Below are 21,386 nucleotides of genomic sequence, written 5' to 3' on the forward strand. Positions count from 1 at the left end.
ATTGGCCATACTAAATTGCCCATAGTGTCCAGGGTAGCACAGGCTGCGTGGAATTGCCATGGAATATTCAGGGGCAGGGGGATGGAGTGGCAGGGTGGGTCTGAATGGGATGGTGTTTGGAGGGACAGTGTGGATCTGATGGGCCAAAGAGCCTGCTTCCACAGAAAAGTGATTCTATGATCAAAAATACTGATAGATGGAAAATACAACAACAACTGTACATCGGGAATAAGAAATGTTTAAACAAGAGCTGAGAAGGATGCAAATTAAATGTACTCAAGTTAGGGAAAAGGGAAATTCATCAAAGGCAGGAATTCCATGTATGTGTCCAGAATTTAAATCAAATTTCACTTTTTAGTTTAACTGAATGGGTCATTACAGTGGATAATGCAGGTCAGGACACAAAGTAAATTGTCAGGTCATTTTAAATTTTGCTGTTTTATCTTTAATGTCTGTCAGAACATGCAGACTTCAATAGAGTTAGGGTTGGAGTCTCAATCTAATATCTCATGAAGCGTGGTATCCCTGAGAATGAAGCATTTCTCAATATTACCCTTAAGTGTGAACCTAAATGATGTACTGGAGTCCTAGCCAAGTTTAGATCTACAGTGTCCTATTCAAAGATGCAAGAGAAACAAATGAGCACATTAGTATGTAAGGCAGAAAATTACTGCCTAGTTTAAAACCTTCAATTAAAGATTGATTGAATTACTCGCTGGGTAGAAAATTATTGATGGTTTATCCTGACTAGACTAATGGTGAAATACCAGAGACACTAACAATAATTCCTTTCATGTATATATGCTCATCAAGGCATCTCTGTTTCATTTGAGTTTAAGATGTATTTTGTTTTTTTACATTTTGCTTTTGCGTACAATGCGAACATAAGGACATAGGAAAAGGAGTTGCAATAAGTCATAAGGTCTCTGGAGCCAGCTCCACCATTCAGTAAGATCATTGCTGAACTTCTGCATCCCAGCTAACACTTATCGCTTGATCCCTTAGCGACCAAAAACATGTTGCTCTCAAACTCAAATATAAGTATTGACTCCACATTCATATCTTTATGGATAGAGAATTTCAAAGATTCAAAACGTCTGAATCACAAATTCCTTTTCAATTTCAATCCTAAATGGCCAACCCCTTATCAGAGACATGGTGCCTACTTTTTGACACTTCAGCCACTTGAAACAGCTTCGTGACAACTATTCGATGAAGCCCTCTCAAACTCTCAAATGTTTCAATAACTTGTCATATTTTTAAATTCCAGTGAATAAAGCTCCATTTTATTCAATCTCTACACATGGAGAAGTGGTCTATTGAATTTATATTCTGAAGTTTCCTAAGGTAAGAAAATTCTTATTTAAGCTTAGAGACCAAGGCTGCAAACTTCACCTCCACCACCCAACTATGAAGGCAAAATGAAGCTTGGTTGATTGTTTAATTTCACAACACTGGCTAACACTTTAGTTTATTGGTATCTTCCTGCCCTGACTATTACCCTACAAGTAGCAGATACCTACTTAAGATGAACAAAAACCCAATTAAGGGCAGCTATTTTTTAATAACTCTGTAGACCATCCTCTTGTTGACGTGGCCATTTCTTTTAATTCAGAAGTTTTTAAAGTTGCTGAGGTGGCATCTTGAGATGAAGACTCCCTCCCTCTCCCCCACTTGCAAGTTCACCCCCTGCTAGTAGACGTCCTGTTGACCCACCAGTTTTGAGGCCCTTAATAGGCTGTCAGACCATTGAGAACCAACCACTGCCAGGTGACAGCACCCCTGATGCACTGAGGTCAAGATCCAAATTTGACCCCAATGTCAGGGTGCTGACCTCACATCCTGCCCCAAGACTGTAAATGGTGTGGTCACAGCAAAGCCGTATATAAATACAGCAGGGGGAGATGTTATACAGCAAAAAGAATTGTCATGCTGGCCATCTGTAGTGCAAACAGGGTGATCCAAGTATAAGTTTGTGTCTTAGCCCACAAAAACTAATATAATAGTATTGATGACAAGTTCTCTCCATACGCTGCTTTCTAACAGCAATACGTGAAAAGCTCTCAGTTATTTGTCTAATTTTTAAGATATAATAACAAAGAGCCACATATTATTGCCTCTAGATGGACCAATAATTTTCATTTTATACACGTTTTTCTATTTTCATACCTTAGCTCGGTTTATGATCATCACTGCAATGGTCTACCTCTCCCATTGTTCATGATCTCAATCTGGAAGAGATAGATGTTTTTTCACATAGCTGCCCAGTTCTGAAGGAGGGTCTAGATTAGAGTGGTGCTGGAAAAGATATATTCCAGCATAAGGAACTTGCAGCAATAATGGGAATTTTATATTCCTTACACCCGAGAGTTGCCAGGTGATTATACTGTAGGATTGAGCTGGGCAGAGGTTAATAGAATACTCCAAGTGAATGACAGGTCCATTCACTGTAACAATTCTTACATAATGTGACACACATTGTGTCCTACTTGGAAAGATAGTTTAAAAAAAATCCATCCAGAAATAGACTGGAGAAAATGAAAAGAAGCAAGTGAACGGAAATGATGCAAATCTTAAGAGAAACAAAATACGTACATTTAAAGGTGAGGCAGACTGGTTATTTAGCTTGGAAAGTGATCAGAAAATTTAAGGGTAGAATTATAAACTATGCAAGTGTCAACAAATATATGAAATTTTTGCCTGAACAATGAAAGGTTGAAAATGGAATGCAGTGTTTGAATTCGTAGATTCAAAATGGATTGATGCTTGTCAAATTCTTTCAAGTAACTTTTCAAACACCATGAAGGCCCTGCCTTCTCAACCTCTCCCCTCGCCTGAGGCGTGGTGTCCCTAAGGTTAAACTGTTACCAGTCATCTTCCTTTAATGAGAGAGCAGCCCTATGACTCTCTGTGACCAAAGCAACTTTACCTTTTCCTTTACTTTCAAGTTCAGATGCTGCCAGAGCTGTTGAGTCTTTCCATCATTTTCGGTTCCAAATTTTCAGCATCTGTTGGGACTCCAAAAATTTTAAGATTATGGATTGAATGGTTTACCAAATGATTAAATTTGTTGGATTCATTCAAGTTTTAGCAAGAGTACCTTGCAGTGGGAAGACCTGACTGATATCATCCATTTTAGACTGGGAAAGGAGTGGGCTTGTTGGATCTAATGCTTTTATCTCAGTTCCAGCATTTTGCGCATGATCACACACTTGGGTTAATTCAGCTTTATACTCCTGTTAGTACTTGGCTTCGTCTATGTGTTGCTTTGACAGTTGATGACATTATCTGAGTGAATGGTTGTTTTATAAAGTGCAGCAAACCATCTCTCCATCTATATTTAGTGCATCAAAGCAGCTTAAACAAGGCGACTAAATATTACACAAACCTACAAGGGACCTATTTGAAGATGGGTACTTTTGAATCAAGGTGAACCCTTCCAGTGCCAATACAGTGAACATATTTATTCATTCAGGCGCCATGAGGTTGTGGAGCTGCCAATGAATATTCCTGTCAGCGCAGCCTATAAAAACATTCCAGAGATTGACTTTGCCTGCTTTCATGATATGATTAAGTCAATCTTCAATGTCACAGCTTTCAGTTCACAGTTAACTTGCCTTTATAGTTTTAATAATAAAGACTCTGCCTCCAAAATCAAAAGTGAGGGAGGAAAAGGCAAATGTAAGATTTAAAGGTTAATTATTGATCAGGTTCAGGTTAGAAAAATAGGTGGATTATTTTGGGGGTTAAAAGTAGCAGGAATTTTTACTTAACAAAGTAAGGAGAGAAAGTGGCAGATGTACAAGAGGTTCCAAAATACATAAATATAATATATTTAGTTTTAATGTTTCAGTTCTGTTGATTTAATATGTTGATTAATCTACCTCTGTCACTGGAGTGACATATTGCTGTAATAGGGCATACTTCATTCACCATGATATACCTGAATATTAACATGGGCAGGTTTCGTAAGCAGGAGGGTGGGGTGAGGTAGGCTAAGACAGAACATTCAGATTTACCCTCATGTTGTGGAGTTTACCAAAGCAGTATCCATTATTCCTAAAAGGTTCCTTACCTTTAAGTCAGCTGAGCCTGAAGGTGTCCACATATGCCCCAGAAGCAGATGGATCTGGTGGAGAGGGAGGGATCTGATCACTAACTCCATAGAGACAGGGGTTTAAGGTCATCCAACTGGGAGGTGGGGGTGAGGAGCAAGGGGTGGATTGTACAAAAGCAAAAATTCAGAAGGAGCACTTCTGAAGGGACCAGATGTCCTGATTTCTGCACAAAATAGCTCGATGTCAGGATGAGAACTCAGAAGAGGGGAAGATGGACTAGCTAGCTGCCTGCTCAGATGAGGAACAAGGGAAGTCTGGCAGAGATGCTGAGGGAGCCAACATTGATGATGAGAATACTGAAGAAACCAGGGCAGTAGTGAGAGGATGCTGATAAGGCAGAGAGAATCTGATAGTGGCTAGATTTGATAGTGAGTGACATTACATTAACATATGGGAGCAATCAGAACTGTAATACAATTATTCCTTCCCTCCAGAGGCTGCTTGATTTATACCTTTGAAATATTCAGATAGTTTGCCGTTAATTTTAAGTTAATTTGTTCTCTGGCCACCAATTACTGCCCCTCCCCCCCACCCCCGACCCCGTTCAGTTCCTGGCCAATAGATCACTATGGAGTGATGGGGGATTATATGGGATCTGTGCTAATAAAACTCAAACCTCAGTTTACAAGGGGCATTAATCTATTACTGAGATGTAGAGGGGCTAAACCTTGCTAATTTGCCTCCTAAAGGGCAGCAGCAAATGACAGCCTCAGTTCTCTTTGCATTGCTCCACATGGTGTACATGTGAGCATCTACAGTGGTCAGTGTACCTCAATGTAGTCTGAATAGAATAAAAAATAGTCAGAAACCTTAACAATCTGAAAGAGACCACAGCACTGTCACACAAAGTGCTATATCTGTGTCCAGTGTCAGGTAGTACAAATGGTTGACACCCATGCAATCAAAGTGACTTGAATGTGGTTTAATCTTTATTTCTTATTTCTACATCATGGCGCTACCTCAGTAACCACAGCTGGTTGATGGCCTTTGCCGGCTTGTCTTCAATGACTTTGTTGGGCTGAGACCTAGAGGTCTGCCCTGATGGAAACATTTGGTTGTCTGGTAGAGGTGGTGTAGCAGGCCACCTCTTTCAGTGTCCTGAGAGGGCAATCCATGGGTACCTGGCTGTAGCCCCTCTTCCCTGTTGGTGTGCACTAATACCTCCCTCATCCCTGGAGGGGAGTGGGACACCTAATGTCCTCAGCCTCTTCGCACCTAGTGAAAGTGGAAGAATACATTCCTGGCTCAAGTGATAGAGTGAAGAATCCTGTGTATAGTTGGCAAGTACTGACTGTTCTGTTGGACCAGCTAGCCCATGGAGGCACCATGATCTCATGTACCTGAGCTATAACATGGAACTTAAACAGGCCCTTCTGATCTTTGCTCTGGTCTAGTCATGCTCTCTGGGACACTTGTTAGACATTCCTCTGATGGTCTATGCATCTCCATTAGCTATTCATCTGTACTTGGCTCAGCAGGGGCCTATTCTTTACCAGGTACTTTGAGTATCAAAGACCTCGGCTGTTGCTTCCTCCTCTAGCTACAGGCCCATGGTAGGATGTGCTCACCAGAATTGGTGCTCACCAGTTCGATCAACTCTACATGGATGACCGTCCGAGGTGAGTGTCTCTGTGCTGATGGGGATGGGGAGGAAGGCCTTGACAGGGTCTCACTGAAACTCATGATTATCTCTCAGTTTGAGAGGCTGTTTAAGATGTGTCTGATGGAATTGAGCTTTCCTCTTTTTTTATCCTGGTTTAGGAGGGTGCACATATAAGCATAGACATGAGTTGATGTTGTGAGTCTCCATCATTGAAAAATGTTGCATTAAGATGCTGGCATTTGATATGCAGCTGGGTCTGGCTGTGTAGAGACGTTGTCACCCAATGGCTGGTGATATCTAATCTACCATTCACCTTAGTCTGGTTCCCTTGTTCTCTGGCCAGCTCAGCAGCCTCCTTCTTGAAGAGAGACGGGAGCCTATGTCAGGCATCCTGCCCCATTGTGTCTGTGCATGTTCAAATGCTCCTGGATCAGGAGAGAAGCATTAAAAGACATCATCATGAGTACAAGAGCACCATGTCTGTATTGATAAATACAGATAGAAGTGTCAACCCCCAGAGATATGATTGTCTGTGTGTGATACTAGTGGTACACAGGAAGTCAGGGGTTAACATGTTCTGGTTGGAAAATGGTTCACTGTTATCAAAGAAGTGGAATTGATAAAAACCAATAAATCATTATAAGATGCGACTGAGACACATGTGAGAGATTCATCCCAAACCCATCTTTGTAATTATGCCCTTGCCCCAAGCAAACCTTTGGTGAAAAGCTGTTGAATGTGTATCTTTCAAATAGAAATTGCTGGAAAATTTAGCAGGTCTGGCAGCATCTGTGGGAAGAAAGCAGAGTTAACATTTCAAGTCTGGTGACTTTTTATCAGAACTGATAACAGCTAGGAAAAGGTCGTAATTATGTTGAAAACGAGGTGGGGGCGTGTACCGTGGTGGAGGAGGCAGTGGTTTGGGAGGAGGTGAATGGCTAGATGGAGACAGAGTCCAGAGAGAGAGATATGAAAGGGGTGGGCAGACAAGGGGATTATTGATAGTAGGCCAGGACTTGAGAGAAGTCGACTAAGTGATAACGAGAGCTGAGAGTAGGAGAGAATGTGTAGGCTGTGCTGAAAGCAACCAATCTAATGTGATGGTGGAGCTGAGAGTGGGTGAGAATGGGTTGGCTCTGCTAAAAGCAACCTACTTAATGACATGATCAGGGTATGTGAGGGGGTGGATAACAAAGGTAAAAGGACATAATCAGACTCTAAACTGATTAGACATGAGTCCTAGAGGCTGCAGGGTTCCCAAGTGAAAGACCATAAGATATAGGAGCAGAATTAAGCCATTTGGCCCATCGAATCTGCATTGCCATTCAATATGGCTGGTCTGTTTCTCAACTCCATTCTCCTAACTTCCTCCCATTTTCCTTACTCATTGAGAAACTTAAAATGCTGCTTTTTGAGCTTGCATTGAGCTTCACTGGAGCGCTGCAGCAGACCTGAGACCGAAATGCTGGCCAGGGAACACTGTGATGTGTTGAAGTAGCAAGCAACTGGAAGCCTGGGGTCATTTTTACGAACAGAACATTGGTGTTCTGCAAAGTGGTCACCCAGTCTGCAATTCATCTCCCTAGTGTGGATGAGACCAGTGAAAACAACAGACTAGATTGAATGAAGTGCAGGTAAATCGTTGCTTCCTCATGAAGGCGCGTCTTGGGCCTTGTACAGTGAGGAGGGAGGAAGTAAAGAGGCAGGATTACACCTTCTGTGATTGCAGGGGAAGGTGCTGTAGGGGTGTGGGGAGGTGTTGGGAGTGAACCCAAAGGGAATGGGTTCATCTCCAACTACTGGCTCACCTCTTCATCCACTCCTGCCTTCAGCAGGACTACCGCATTTTCCGAGCTGCTATCAGTTCTGATAAAGAGTTACAGGGATGAGGACAACACTGGATAGACCAGCATTTATTGCCCAGAGGGCGGTAAAGAGTCAACCACGTTGCTGTGGGTCTGGAGTCACATGTAGGCCAGACCAGGTAAGGATGGCATTTCAGAGAAGGACATTAGTGAACCAGGTGGGTTTTCCCAACAATCGGCAATGGATTCACGATCATCGTTAGATTCTTAATTCCAGATTTCTGTTGAATTCAAATTCCACCCTCTGCTATGGCGGGATTTGAACATGGGTCCCCAGAACATGCCCTGGGTCTCTGGATTAACAGTCTAGCGATAGTACCACCAGGCCATTGTCTATCCATGAAGCATTAACTCTGCTTTGTCTCCACCGAAGCAGCCAGACCTGTTGTGTTTTTCTAGCAATCAGTCTTATAGCTTCAGATTTCCAGCATCCTTTGTTTTGTTTTAGGTGTGTGCTCTCTTGGTTGTGAAGAAAGGTCAGTGAGCTGATTTTACATGAGCAGTGTTGTGTTGTAGCTCCTTTTATATTTGACTTGTGAATCCTGGAAGAGGCGTGAGAGACAGTATCATTGTGGTGCCACATTGGTAGCTGCTATGAAGTGACAGATATTAATTGCTCAAAACATCTGATGGCAGTGTGTCACAGCCAAACTTGTACATGATGATCCTCTGCAGTAGACAGCAGTAGAGTACAGCACAGCTTGCATTTTCCAATGGTACTGGAGCCAGTTTTTGAGCTACTCATGGTTATTGATTTCCACACCTTCCTCATTCAGACTGGCCTCATGTTGCCATCCCTGGGGAAAGGAGCTTCCATTCCCTCCTCGATATCCGTCAGGAAGAGTCTCTCGAAAGGAGGCAACGTCGGCTTAGTCACTGACATCTCCAGAGAGGGTAGATTGATGAGCAGAGTTTAGTGATTCTTCTGGGTTGCAGTAAGTAAATTGTTGTCTCGTCACCTTGATGCCCAGAAGTTGGAGCCCATCAGGTGGCGGAACCTCCTTCCTGCCAACCCATACATTTGGCATTTTACTGGAGCATGCACATGCAATGAGGTCAGAAGATCACAATCCAATCCCAAATGGAGGTACCTCTTGCTTTTAGGTCTGTCTTCACACATAATCTTAAAAAATAAGTTCTTTCCTAAAGGGCGCCCAATCCCCCATCTCAAGGAACTTTGTATAAGGGTTGGGTCAGTACTACTGGTAGAGGTAGGGAGGGCTGAAGGAAATATTTCAGTTCTTCTTGACCCATTGGCAATTCAGTAAATACATGCAGCTTCTTCCTGAATCTCATATCCTTGCCTGATGACAGAGAAACCTAGTTGGCCTCTGTAAAACCCACAGAGTGGGTCTGTTCAGAGGCTGCCAACCTCATGACAATATTTAAACCTATCTCCCAGAACCAGATTGGCCACAAGCCCTTTGCCTCACCTCTGTTCATCTTGAAAGTGGCTGTGTTGGAGATGTTTAAAATATTATCACCTGACTTGACCCGAAAGCCACCCATTTTTGCATGTTTCAGGTCACTCCACAGCGTTGTAAACTGATAATTTCCAAAAGTCATGTGGTCCATTTTGATGAGCTCGATTGTCAATCTAAAAATTAATTGTGATCATTTTAGCAAATCCATTGTCCAGCCTTCTTGTTCAGAGGACTGATGAATTTCAAATACTCGGGTTGCATGCCAAGTACCTGACTGTTTTGAGCTCAGTTTCTCAATCAGTTCCTGTGAGAATGTTTGCACACAGTTGTGAAATCCATCCCTCACACAAATCTTGGCACAGAACCATTTCAGAAAATCAAATAGTGTGCTTTGTTTTATGCAAAGGAATAATGGCTTTTTGAATATGTCAGATGGTTTTATTTTTGTTAAACGTGCGTAAATTTTTAAAAATACAAAGCACATGTAAGTAAAACTGCCTGTCCTCTGAACCATAACTCATTCATTAGATTTAAATTACTTTAGCATTGAGTGGAGAGTTTCTAAAAGTACCAGGAATTGCCTGTTTTATGTAAATGTCCTGTGTTCTGAGTGTAGGGAAAGAGAGGTCCCATGTTAGTTTCAGTCCAAGTCTTTTCATAGAAACTTTCTATCAGAAATGTGCTTTGATGAATACAATCTGTTCTTGATTTTTTTAATAGATTAATGTTAGACTCCGGACGTTGAGTATAATAATAATAAAGGGATGTGCAAAACATCGGTTAGGCCTGCCAAACACACTGCTGTGTGTAATCTAAGGTATCTACTTTATATGTGATATTGAACCCATTGAAAGGTTACACCTTAAATTTATAGAGTCATAGAGATGTAAAGCATGGAAACAGACTCTTCAGTCCAACTTGTCCATGCCTAATTAGATATCCTAAATTAATCTAGTCCCATTTACCAGCACTTAGCCGAGAGCCCTCTAATTCCTTCATATTCATGTACCCACCCAGTTGCCTTTAAAATGTTATAATTGTACCAGCCTCATCACTTCCTTTGGCAGCTCATTCCATACACACACCACCCTCTGCATGAAAAATTGCCCCTTAGGTCCCTTTTAAATCTCTCCCCTCTCACCTTAAACCCATGCCCTCTAGTTTTGATCTCCCCTACCCTGGAAAGAGACCTTGCCTATTCACCCTATCCATGCCCCTCATGATTTTATAAACATCCATAAAGTCACCCCTCAGCCTCTGATGCTACAGGGGAAATAGCCCCAGCTTATTCAGCCTCTTCCTATAACTCAAATCCTCCAACCCTGGCAATATCCTTGTAAATCTTTTCTGAACCCTTTCAAGTTTAGCAGCGTCTTTCCTATGGCAGGGAGACCAGAATTGAATGCAGTATTCCAAGGATAATCTAACCAATTGTCCGAAACAGCTATAACATGACATTTCAACTCTTATACTCAATGCATTGACAAATAAAATGAAGTGTACCAAATGCCTTCTTCGTTATTGTGTCTACCTCTGATTCCATTTTCAAGAAACGATGAACCTGCACCCTAGGTCTCATTGTTTGGCAACATTCTCAGGACCTGACCATTAAGTGTATAAGTCCTGCCCTGATTTACCTTACCAAAATGTATCACTTCACATTTATCTAAATTAAACTCTACCTGCTGCCCCTCGGCCTATCAGCCCATCTGAAAAAGGTTCTGTTGTTGTCTGAGTTAATCATCCTGGCTCTCCACTGCACACCAGTTTTGGTGTCATCTGCAAATTTACTAATCATTCCTCCTTTATTCACATCCAAATCATTTATATAAAGGAGAAAATGTAGTGGACCCAACACTGATCCTTCCAGCACGCTGCTGGTCACAAACCTCAAATCCGAAAACCAACCCTCCACCCCAATCCTCTGCCTCCTACCTTCAAGCCAATTTTGTATACAAATGGAAAGCTCTCCCTGGATTCCATGAGATCTGATCTTGATGACCAGTATACTATGAGGAACCTTGTTGAACGCCTTGCTAAAGTCTATATAGACAATGTCCACTGCTCTGAATTTGTCAATTTTCTTTGTCAATTCTCCAAAAAACTCAATCAAGTTAGTGAGACACGATTTCCCATGCACAAAGCCATGTTGATTATCCCTAATCAGTCCTTGCCTTTCCAAATACATATAAACCCTGTCAGTCAGAATTCACTCCAACAACTTAACCACCACTAACATCAGGTCAATAGTTCCCTGGCTTTTCTTTACAGCCTTTCTGTAATAATAGCACCACATTAGCCAACCTCCAGGCTTCTGGTGTCTCACCCATGGCTGTCTCAACAAATATCTCAACAAAGGGCCCTGTAATTATGGTCCGGCTTTCCACAAAGATCTGGGATATACCTGGTCAGGTCCAAGATACTTATCCAGCTTTATGTATTTTAAGACATTCAACACCTCTTCCTCTATAGTACAGGTACATTTCAAGATATTGTTTAAATTTCTCCAAGTTCTCTAGCTTCCATATCCTTCTCCACAGTAAATACTGATACAAAATACTTGGTTAGTATCTCTCCCCCATCACTATTGTTTCCACACATAGCTGGCCTTGTTGATCTTTACTCCTATACTCCTACTGCCTTTATACTCCGCTAGGGATTCACTCAATCCCAGCTGTCTATATTTGTTATATGCCTCCTTCTATTTCTTGACCAGAGCCTCAATTTCTCCAATCATCCAGCATTGGCCTACCAACCTTGCCCTTCATATTAACAGGAACATACTGTCTCTGGACTTTCATTATAGAGTCATAGAATCAGAGATGTACAGCACGGAAACAGGCCCTTTGGTCCAACTTGTCCACGTCGACCAGATATCCCAACCCAATCTAGTCCCACCTGCCAGCACCCGGCCCATACCCCTCCCAATCCTTCCTATTCATATACCCATCCAGATGCCTTTTAAATGTTGCAATTGTACTAGCCTCCACCACTTCCTCTGGCAGTTCATTCCATACACGTACCACCCTCTGAGTGAAAAAGTTGCCCCTTAGGTCTCTTTTATATCTTTCCCCTCTCACCCTAAACCTATGCCCTCTAGTTCTGCACTCCCCAACTCCAGGGAAAAAGACTTTGTCTATTTATCCTATCTATGCCCCTCATGATTTTATAAACCTCTATAAGACCACCTTTAAGACTCCGATGCTCCAGGGAAAACAGCCCCAGCCTGTTCAACCTCTCCCTATGGATCAAATCCTCCAACCCTGGCACCATCCTTGTAAAGTTTTTATGAAACCTTTCAAGTTTCACAACATCTTTCCAATAGGAAGGAAACCAGAATTGCACGCAATATTCCAACAGTGGCCTTACCAATGTCCTGTACAGCTGCAACATGACCTCCCAACTCCTGTACTCAATACTCTGACCAATAAAGGAAAGCGTACCAAACGCCTTCTTCACTATCCTATCTACCTGCGACTCCACTTTCAAGGAGCTATGAACCTGCACTCCAAGGTCTCTTTGTTCATCAACACTCCCTAGGACCTGACCATTAGGTGTAGAAGTTCAGCTAAGATTTGCTTTCGCAAAATCCAGCACCTCACATTTATCTAAATTAAACTCCGTCTGCCATGTCTCAGACCATTGGCCCATCTGAGCAAGATCCTGTTGTAATCTGAGGTAACCCTCTTTGCTGTCCACTACTTCTCCAATTTTGGTGTCATCAGCAAACTTACTAACTATACCTCTTCTGCTCACATCCAAATCATTTATATAAATGATGAAATGTAATGGACGCAGCACTGATCCTTGTGGCACTCCACTGGTCAGAGGTCTTCAGTCTGAAAAACAACCCTCCACCACCACCCTCTCTTCTACCTTGGAGCCAGTTCTGTATCCAAATGGCTACTTCTCCCTGTATTCCATGAGATCTAACCTTCCTCACCAGTCTCCCATGGGGAACTATGTCGAACAGCTTACTGAAGTCCATATGGATCACATCTACTGTTCTGCCTTCATCAATCCTCTTTGGTTTATAGTATGGAAACAGGCCGTTCAGCCCAACTGCCCATTTTTCACAACTAAATTAGCCCGAGATTAGAGCCATCACTGGCATTGATACAGTGGACCTAAGTAGTCCTCCTGGACTGTAATGTCCATTATTGTGTTAGTTCCACTCACTTGTGCCATTTTTAAAAATTGAAGCAAAAACATTCAACTTTGCCAATGGAGAAAAGGAGTTCATTCGTTGTCATAACGAGGGAAGCAAATGGAAGAGATAACAGCAGTGTCAGAATGGAATATATGTAAGACTTTTAATGTCATTTTTGATTATAATAGTTTCCACATGAAATTCAAGTTCACCCATCCATGCATCCATATGGAACAAAATAGAACAATCCTAATGGGGTCAAAGTGAAATAGTTTCTCTGAGGAGAAAAAGAAAACTCTTCAGTCTCTGAAATAACATCTGAAATATTGTAAAACAGCCTGTGAAATGAGAAATATCAATTGTCATGAGCATTACAATGATAAATTGACATTGAAAATTATGTTACATAAGTAAAACCACCAGCTGCTTATAATAGAACAAATTCCCTAGGGTTTTCATTGCACAGCCTTTTATATAGAAATTACATTACCATTCAACCTTGAATTTTACAGGAAAAATATTAAACATGATCATGTTGTGTTTTAAACAGGGACAAGCTTCCTGTTCAGTTTTACTATTTTAGTCAGTGCTCAAAACAGTTGAAAGTCGTTTTGTACTAGAAAAGAAAATCAAGTAACTTGCTGAGCGCAATGGCCCAGATATTCTGGTCTCTGGATGGTTGGAAATTGCATGTACTCTCCATGATAGTACTGAGGATCATGCAAAGTTCTTAATGCAGTAAATCTATGGAAATTGCTTGAGATATTTGAGGATCCAGGACCTTCCACAAATCTTTGACTCTGAGTTAGATTTGACAGTGTGGCACTGGAAAAGCACAGCAGGTCGGGCTGCATCTGAGGAGCAGGAGAATCAATGTTTTGGGCATAAGCTCTTCATCAGGAATGGATGCTACCTGACCTGCTGTGCTTTTTCAGCACCACACTCTCAACTCTGATCTCTAGCAACTGCAGTCCTCACTTTCTCCTCTGAGTTAGATTTGGAAACTTTAACCAATACCCACTTACTTATACAGATAGTTACACAGGAAATGTTAGATGGAGAAATCCTCATCTAATTCCTGGATAACTGGACTGCTGACCCTCACAACCCCTGACTCCACCATAATCCACGATAACCAGATTCCCTCCTGATCCCTCAACGCCTCCCAGAAAAGCCTAGTCCCCCCAAAAAAAAACCTCAAACGCCTGCCCCAAACCAACTACACCCAACCAACACAAGTATGGTCCCAACCACTTCCAACTCCCCAAACCCCTGAATCGATGCTCCAATATGACCTGACCTTGCCTATCTACCTGCCATGCAACCCTTATCCACTTACCTCATGGAAACCTCTCAGAACCTATTTAAACCCATCAACGCAGACAGGTTATTGATGGGAAGAAAACAATAAACCAAGAGCTGTACTCTTGTATTCAAGAGCTGTATTCTATCTTCCAGCTGCCTGTGTGAGGGATACACCTCAAGGCAGCATGGCAAAAAAATTGTTAGAGAGGAAAAATAGAGAGTAACAAGATGTCTGTTAATAATTTTTCTTGACATCTGATGTGGGTAAAATCTCACAATTACTTATCAGGGTCGCAGATGATGGGTAAAATTACCAATTAAAATTGCTCTCACCGTTGTCTAACCCTAGTAAGATTGGGCAAGATAATTTGACAGCCCGAGAATTGCGCTCTGATGCAACATTCAATCATTTATAATATTTTAATGATATGGGTTAAATAATGTCAAGAGAGGGAATGAGGCCTGAAATATCCATTAATCTGGTAATGAGAAAGGAGAAATCTAATCTAAGACTAAGTGGCAATGAAGGAACACATATACAGCTGACCTTACAGTGAGGCAGCCAGAACAGGGATTCTCACAATGAATACATTTTCCTTTAGGCCGCCAGTCACAAGTTATTCTGATGTTGTGTTGTGGATAGATGGCCCATGTAGAAATATAAAAACTCTTTTGCAATAATACCTTCTGACAGCAATTTTCTAAAATGTCTTGTCCTTTGATCAATCACCCTCTGGATAGTTATTATACAATATTCGAGGCCAGAATATTTTGTTTGTTTCATTCAGTAAAGTAGAAATTTTACTAAAGTTATTCAGTATTTGTATTACTAGATATTTAATGGATTTGTCACCTTTCATTATTTTTGCATTTGATAGCAATTTACTTCCTGATTTACCAACACACATGGAACATTTAAATTTTACTGACTAGAATAAGGTAGCTATTGCTGTAAAAAGGAGGCACATTTTCCACATGAATTTCCATTACCGAATGACTCTGATGTTTCCTGTGCTGAGTGAGTTTTGCAAAATGTTCTGTCAAAACATTGGCCAGAGAAATTGAAGAAATGTGGGTGAGTAACTATATGTTTCATCAGTTTCGGAAAGGGGGGTTCCGATTTTGCCTGGACAATTTGGCTCATTTATTTCTGGACAGACAGACGGATTGGAGAATGAAGCGCAGAGGTCAACACATGCTAATTATCATGCTTCCGATTCTCTATCCAAACCTCAATTTCTGTCATTAGCCGTCATCGCAGGTTCTTCAGTTCTTGAGTGTACTGAGTATGATTCCATGCTGGGAGAAAAGTTTCCAAAATACTTTCGCAAAACAGTTTTGGAGATGTTTTGAATTTTAGTAAGTATTTTTTCTGGGAAGTCTATCTGCTTATTAAATCCAAAATGTATTGTGAGAAACCTTGAGCTGTAACAACAGCAATAAATATGTGGATTAGTTTGGCTTTATTTATCTGATTAGGGTCAGTTTTGCAATCCTGGTGAAGTGCAGTTGACAACGGCTAGTGCTGGTCCAAACATGGCAAGAAGAAAGTCAAAGTAAAAGCCTACAAATTTCAGCCCTTTCAAATATGAAGCATAAGGTTGGAGTGCAGCCTTTGTTTTGTGTTGTTAACCAGCTGAATAGAGGATGTAGAAAAATTCAAGCCAACAGTTCAAATTTTACGAATGTGCTCACTTAAGACTTAAAATGGATTTTAATTACTTATTAACCTTCATCAAAGTCAGAAGGAGGGAGAGGTGTGAAGCAGAAATGGTAAAAACAAATTCGATGTGCAAGCCTAAAACAGAATTTGTGCGCAAGTGATATCGTCCCAAGACAGCGGTGAAATAGCAGGGCTGCTTGTGGGCTCTTGCCTGGGGCTCATCTGCTCCCTTCTGTTTTAATTCTTTTTTTTGTTTCTGCTCTTTTGTATTTATACTTTTCTCTTTTTTTTGTTGTTTTCTGTGGCAGGTTGGTCAGCAGCATCAGCATGGCAGCAGGAGCGGTCCACATGCAGAGTGGCAGACATGGTTTCTCCCCGCGATGGGGCAGCAAACACAGTCCAGTGATCGGGGGGCAGTGGCGCCAGTGGCAGCTGACCCTTTAAGATGACGGCACCAGCAAGGTGGCATCTGCAGCCAAAATGGGACTCTTGGCAGAGCAGCAGCCTGGCCTAGCAGTGGAGCCAGGGACTCCTGGGTACGGTAGCAGTAGGCGTGGAGTGGGGACCTCTGGTTATCGGTGAGGCAGTAGCAGCAGTGGAGATGGTGATTCCTGGTTGTGGGGCAAGTGTGGGTTTAGCGGCAACAGCGAGGTGGACCCAGTGGTGAAGAGATGGCACCTAAAGTGTGGTGACTCTTACATTGGTGGGTCCGGTGCAGGAAGAAGTGGAGGTCTCTAACTCTCCTGCTTAATTAAAAACCAGCAACACAGAAAAAAATTATCCCATACAGTAATCTGTGAAAATTCGAGAGGCCAAGAATTATTTAACGTAAAATCAACAATATTATTTCTTAAAGTATAACAGAGAATAATTAACTAACAACTATTTTCAATTCCGTCCTCTAATGCATTTACCTTCCCCTTCCGCAATACTAGTCCGATAAAACTCCCAGTTAAGATCTACAAAACAAAACTTTTTATCTCAAAACCTGGCAGCTTTTGGTTCTTCTGTTTGGATCTTCCTGTGTCGTCTTTTCTTCTTCTTGGGGATTCTGCTTCACAGGTTACTGGTCGATAAAGGTACCTTGAAGAGAGCTATTTTTCAGATAGTCTTTTTACATGCTGGTAGCTTGGCAGTTCTCATCTCAACTGTTCAGTCTTCCCTAGTCTTACGCTCCCAAAGCATCGGATTGTGTCATTGATTGTCAATATACTAAATTCAAACTGGATTGGAGTTTGGTATTTTTCCGGGTATAATTTAAACTGATTGGCCTAATTTGAATCTGTTTTGTTGTTTCCAGGCAACCAGCTACCCTAGCTACCCCAGTAGTTGAAGCACCTGTTACATTGTAGTTTATTGAGAACACTTGGTGGTGTCACTACTAGCTGTTAACTTTCTTAAAGGTACAGTACACCCATATCTTCATAATACAGGTACTAGGGCTAGGTGCTGGTGTGGACTGGGTTGGAAAGACTGTTATTCTGAAGTTTTTATGTCTTTATTTTTCTTATTTTTTCCTAAGAATTTGTTCTTAAGAATCTGTACCTAGGTACCTTTGTACCTAAGCTGGCACTATGATGTGGCAACTTATAAATTTTTTGCTGTTGAGTACATGTGACAATATAGCTAATTCGATTCAATAATTCGAGTGCTAAAGTTTTGCAACTGCTAGTCTCCTGTTTGATGTCTAGAAAAGTGAATATTTTGCTGGATAAAAGGAATGCAGGGAGACTGTCCTGTTTGTCACAGCATTGTAATGTTTCCAAAGGAGCTAGAACAATGCAGCGTGATTACCAGCAACCAATGACTAAGCAATGTTTAACACACTGGTATTATGTATAATCAACCACACTCTGCTTTGTTACGCTGCCAGCTTTTTCCTCAGTGAAGAATGTATTGCATCTTTGTCAGAGTGATGTGCTAGGTAACATGTAATGAACAGTGTTTCATTCAGATATCTCGACTTGCAATTTAACATTCATATTCATCCTATGTGTAACGAGGTGGGTAAAGTTATAAAACTATGAAAATGAACCAATACATGTGATTGCTACTCAATGTTCTTCTTGTACAAGGAGTGAAAAATCTTCATGTTTTATCTGTGAAGGCTTTATTCAACAATGAAAGAATCCACCTCGTCTACTGTGTCCATTGCTCTGGACGTGGTGTCCTCTACATCAGGGAGTCAGAACATCAACTTGCGGAACATTTCAGGGAACATCTTGGGGATACACGCACCAAACAACCCCACCGCCCTGTGGCCAACCACTTCAACTCCCCCTCCCATTCCACCAAGGACATGCAAGTCCTGAGCCTCATCCATCACCAAATCCTAGCCACCCAACACCTGGAGAAAGAATGCCTCATCTTCTGCCTTGGGAATCTTCAACCACACAGCATCAGCATCAACGTCACTAGTTTCCAAATCTCCCTTCCCTCCACCTCATCCCGGATCCAACCCTCTAACTCGAAACTGCCCTCTTGATCTTTCCTACCTGTCCATCTTCCTTCCCACCTATGCGCTCCAAACACCCCTGCACTGACCTATCACAATCGGTCCTCCCCACCTGCATCTACCTATCACCTTCCCAGCTACAATCTCCCTATCCTCACTCCCGCCCACCCCTCATTTATCTCTCAGCCTCCTTCCGCCCCCGTCACATTCCTGATCAAGGGTTTATCCCTGAAACATCGACTCTCCTGCTCCTCAGATGCTGCCTGATCTGTTGTGCTTTTCCAGTGCCACACTTTTCAACAACAAAAATCTTGCAATGTATTCATTTGAAATTCATCAATTTAAAAAAAAGATGTGATTGCTTCTATAAAAATATATGTTTACCTATTGTACTTAAAACTGTCATAATATGCTGGCACTGTTTTTCCTGGAGTGTCGAAGGATGAGGGGTGGCCTTATACAGGTTATAAAATCATGAGGAGCATGGATTGGGTAAATAGACAAGGTCTTTTCCCTGGGGTGAGGGAGCCCAGAACTAAAGGGTATAGGTTTAGAATGAGAGGGGAAAGATTTAAAAGGGACTTAAGGGGCAAATTTTTCACATAGAGGGTGGTGTATGTATGGATCAAGCTGCATGAGGAAATGGTGGAGGTTGGCACAATTACAGCATTTATAAGGATGGGTACATGAATAGGAAGTGTTTAGAGGATGGGCCAAGTGCTGGAAAATGGGACTAGATTAATTTACGATATCTGATTGGCATGAACGAGTTGGACTGAAAGGTCTGCTTCCGCGCTGTACAGCTCTATGACTCTCAGTTGTAATGGCATTTCAAACTGCAAATCAAATCTCTGTGTTAAACTCAAATTATCTGATAGTTTACAACTCGATGTCTGTAAATTTAATCTGCAAGTTAGGTTGTTTATATCCAATTGGACTGACAAATATACAATCAAAGAATCTCATTAGAATTTGAAAGCTAAATTCTGAATTCTACGGGTTAAGCTGATGAAGTTGGAACAATAAGCTTGTTTTTTTTTGTCTTTCCCCCATATTCTTTTTTCATTATCAATTTTCACAATTTTCTATGCATTCATTTTTAACTGAATTAAATTTAGAGACTGCATCTGTGTAATCTTTCAAAAGCAAAATGGAGAAAAACCTAACTTACAAGATAGGACCAGAAATGTTGTCAAAATCTCAGATCTGAATCTATAATTTCGCTGAAGTAAGATGATTAATCATATTAGAATTGTACAAAAGTTAAATAAAGGTGATTCAGACTGAATGCAATAATTCCAATTCAAGGGTATCTGCATCTGTAGTATTTTCTTACAAGATTAAAAGAAATGCAAATATTTTATCTAAAAACCATAATCAGTAGAAAGAGGGAGATTCTGTTAATCATGAGCTAACAAATGTCTATATTTCTGGCTGAATTTTGTACCCACATGAATGATGGGGGTTTGTTAGAGCTGGTGTTAAACTGAGCATAAACTCTAGAAGTGAAGGCTTTCCTTTCATAGGAACACTCATACCTTTCATCTCCCAATTAGTGTCAGTATTTTCCAGCTGTTTCTCATTCCTCTGTTGGTAGCCAAAAATCCTCTAATAAAGTGGTTGTCAAGGAAATAAGCCTTAAACAGGAAGTGCTAGTCCTTCATTAGATTTTTTTGGTATTCTTAGCAGAAAATGTGTCATGGAAACACAGATGGCCAGGATAAATGACCATTGAGTATTCTGAGCAGAAAAGTGTGCAACAGTTTGGAAATATTTGCTGCAATTAAAATGAGTTGATATGTTTAGAAAATATAGGAACATTCTGGAAAGGCAAAAAAAATCATCTCTTAAGAAAATATGGGGAAATGACAATTTCATCCATAAGTAATAGCCCACAAATACTTATGTTCTCAAAATCATACTTTGCCAAGATTTGTTAAGAAAACTTTTGTTCCACATTTTTCAACTCAAACTGTTTCCAGTACTTGTACAATTATAGAGTAATAAAATAGAATTTGTATTACTGAGATGTTTCATTATGCCTCTGGCCATTGTGGAGTGGTTATCAAACAAATAATATCTTTTGGAGGTTAGTTCTCATGTGCCAGTATGTGCTAAGTTACAGACATACAAAGACAGCGAGTGATGTCAAAATCAGAGAAGGCTGGACAAAACATATAGGGAAAAACCATTCCCACTTGTAAATGGTTAAAAATCACACAACACCAGGTTATAGTCCAACAGGTTTAATTGGAAGCACACTAGCTTTCGGAGTGCCACTCCTTCATCAGGTGGTAGTGGAGGACACAATTGTAAGACACAGAATTTATAGCAATAAATTCTGCTGTAGATTTTGCTATAAATTCTGTGTCTTACAATTGTGTCCTCCACAATCACCTGATGAAGGAGCGGCGCTCCGAAAGCTAGTGCTTCCAATTAAACCTGTTGGACTATAAGCTGGTGTTGTGTGATTTTTAAGAGAAAGTGAGGGCTGCAGATGCTGGAGATCAGAGCTGAAAATGTGTTGCTGGAAAAGCGCAGCAGGTCAGGCAGCATCCAAAGAACAGGAGAATCGACGTTTCGGGCATAAGCCCTTCTTCAGGAATGGGGACAGTGTGTCCAGCAGGGTAAGATAAAAGGTAGGGAGGAGGGACTTGGGGGAGGGGCTTTGGAAATGCAATAGGTGGAGGGAGGTCAAGGTGAGGGTGATAGGCCGGAGTGGGGTGGGGGCGGAGAGGTCAGGAAGAAGATTGCAGGTTAGGAAGGCGGTGCTGAGTTCGAGGGATTTGACTGAGACAAGGTG

The 21,386-nt window shown here is 41.3% G+C and overlaps 1 long non-coding RNA gene across 1 annotated transcript in view; it reads left to right on the forward strand.

Annotated features, from left to right (window-relative positions):
• The window catches only part of LOC122564799, a 61,662-nt gene extending 43,328 nt beyond the window's left edge, over positions 1–18,334 (forward strand). The window contains exons 3-4 of the long non-coding RNA XR_006316005.1: positions 16,437–16,664; positions 17,429–18,334. This is a non-coding gene — a long non-coding RNA (uncharacterized LOC122564799). The remainder of the gene's footprint in view (positions 1–16,436; positions 16,665–17,428) is intronic.
• Positions 18,335–21,386: the final 3,052 nt, after the last annotated feature.

The sequence above is a fragment of the Chiloscyllium plagiosum genome, chromosome 30, assembly GCF_004010195.1.
Source record: "Chiloscyllium plagiosum isolate BGI_BamShark_2017 chromosome 30, ASM401019v2, whole genome shotgun sequence".
NCBI lineage: Eukaryota > Metazoa > Chordata > Chondrichthyes > Orectolobiformes > Hemiscylliidae > Chiloscyllium > Chiloscyllium plagiosum.